General features: G+C 38.2%; 1 long non-coding RNA gene across 1 annotated transcript; it reads right to left on the bottom strand.

Annotated features, from left to right (window-relative positions):
* Window positions 1–953: 953 nt before the first annotated feature.
* On the bottom strand, window positions 954–2,444 carry LOC120964092 (uncharacterized). Its single transcript, XR_005755749.3, has 6 exons — window positions 2,339–2,444; window positions 2,041–2,250; window positions 1,858–1,950; window positions 1,655–1,762; window positions 1,321–1,543; window positions 954–971 (listed from the first exon to the last, which is right to left on the bottom strand). It is a non-coding gene; the product is annotated as an uncharacterized lncRNA (long non-coding RNA).

Here is a 2,444-nt window from a genome sequence, read left to right as displayed (position 1 = left end):
GTAAAGGCCCACAAGATTCTTGCGGATCATAATGGGCCGGCCCATCTAAAGGCCCACGAGATTTCGCCGACATTAATGGGCCGGCCCAGCTGTAGGCCCACAAGATCACTACAAGAGATCGGGCCTACTATGACAAGCTAAAAAATGTCATCGAATAGCTAATAACGTCACAAATTACCCCTGGTGACATTTTATGGGCGTCACAAGCATCGTCACGGAATCCCCGTCACAGATTACTCCTAGTGACGGCGCGTGCGCAAAAACGTCATCGAAACTGAGACCTTCGGTGACGTTGTATAGAATGTCATCGGCTTGCTATTTCCATGACGATCAATTAATGTCACGTGTTAGGAGAAAATGTGCCATATTGTACCATATTCAGTGACGAGGCAACGTCACTAACTTTATGCCACATCAACACCCGAGCGGCTATCCCACTAGTGCCACTACTTTTATTATGGATGAAGACGGCGTCATCAAAATATGTTTAGTTTCTTTCGAATCTAAATTACAATGAAAATAAGTATTTAATTGACATCAAGTTATATAAAAAAGTTAAAGAGAAATCACATCATAAATTGATATGGAAGTCAAATCATATTATATATGAAATTGTCTCAGCCAAATCATTCTGTAAACAAAAGTGACAGTAAAAAACTGACTCAAGTTTGACACAGACAATAGACAAGATGAAAACTAATATTAACTAAAGACCACATATGTTCTCTTTATAATTCCAATGTAAGGATGGCATTCATGAACCATCTGGTTTGGACTGGGATTGCTGAGTTGCTTGAGCCCTCAAGAGAAAATCTAGCAGATTATCCGTCTCCTTTTGCTTCTTTACACAAGCTTCATTCTTCTCTTGTTGGCTCTTCTTTAGAGCTTCCAATTCTTCTTGCTGTTTCTTTTGTATCTCTTAAAATACTCTGTCTTGTGCTTCAAGTCTTGCAGCTAACTCCTCCCGATGCCTATAAATGACAAAACACAACAACATTGCATCGCAATGAGATGAAAACAGACAAGATAACAAGGTACAAGGGTACCAATTTGAAATAGAGAAGTACATTATTGAATGTCAAGGCAAGCATGCCCATGGGCCAATGAAATAGTAAGCCCAAGAATAACTTATAATGTTTTAAAATATGCAAAACCAACAGCTTGATTACAGGAAGCATCACCAAAAGGATATCAAGTCAATAACCCAGGTTAAAAGAAGCACTCCTTAATTGAACTTTCGTTCATTGTAATGAGTGCAATGTGCACACAGAAGCAAGCAAAAAGAAATAACAAGAACAAAAAGGGAAATAAGATAATTACCTGTCATTTGCATCTCTTGCCTCTCTATCCTTCTGTTCAATTCTTTCTTCTAAAACTCGGATCTGGGAGAGCTCCCAGACCTCCCAGATCTTGATGCATACCCCATGCTGGAAAGGAAGGTGCTATGGGCACTTTCTTCCTTTAGAACTTCAGCCACAATCGCTGTATCGGATACTAGCTACTCACCTTCTGATTGTGTTTCCCTTTTCTTTTCCATCGCATTCTATAGTATAAAGAAAAACATTAATTCTAAGGAAAAGTTCGTATGCTAGATTACACTTGATCAATATGAGAATTTATTTCAAGTCAGAAGCAATAGAGGAAGAAATCTTACATGAGCTAGAAGTGTCGGCTCGCTCATGATACCAGTCTTGCTGTTTGTATGGATGTCTTTGAAAAACTCAATGGGACTTGTGTCCTGATTATTGTACTTGTCTTTTTCCTACAAGATATATGAAATTGTAACATTACTACTACATATATATTGGCCAGATGTAATAGAGATAGGAGTACAAGTAAGATATTTGGAATTCTTACAAGTTTGCTGAAAAAGGCAACATAAGACATAGATCCAGTCTTTTGGTGATGCTTGACAGCTTCTCGGTTTTCCTTATTCATTTGACATATTTCCTATATAAAGAAAATGAATATAAGTATTTACATATGGTACAGTAGATGTGAGTGCAAAAACTATTGTTGGTCGCATATCTTGTTACAAACCTTGTTTCTTTCATCAGACCATTTATTGACATGGCTGGTCCAATTCTCATGAGTGATGTTCGCTGGCTTATTTGATAATGCTTCCTGAGCAGTATAACCATTGAAGTATTTCTTCTTTAGCCTGTAGCGTTGTTGTCGAACACCCTTCTAGATTACTTTTGTGCATACATCATTCCCAACCTTGTCATCCTTTTCCATCTCAAAGTTAAGCTGAAATACCAATCATATATAGGATATGTCACTAAATTGACTATGCAACATGTGAACACGTGTATGAAATTGAAGGAAACTATCCCACCGCGATATCTTTAATAGCATGGGGAATAACATGTTTGAGTGGGCTTTTGTCATAGTCATTCCAGTGCATAGCAACATGCATTCCGCTCCTGATGTGGATGCCACAC

This window comes from Aegilops tauschii, chromosome 5 (assembly GCF_002575655.3).
Source record: "Aegilops tauschii subsp. strangulata cultivar AL8/78 chromosome 5, Aet v6.0, whole genome shotgun sequence".
Taxonomy (NCBI): Eukaryota; Viridiplantae; Streptophyta; class Magnoliopsida; order Poales; family Poaceae; genus Aegilops; species Aegilops tauschii.
Note: the sequence above shows the minus strand (reverse complement) of the source record. Positions and strands in the feature narration are given on the sequence as shown.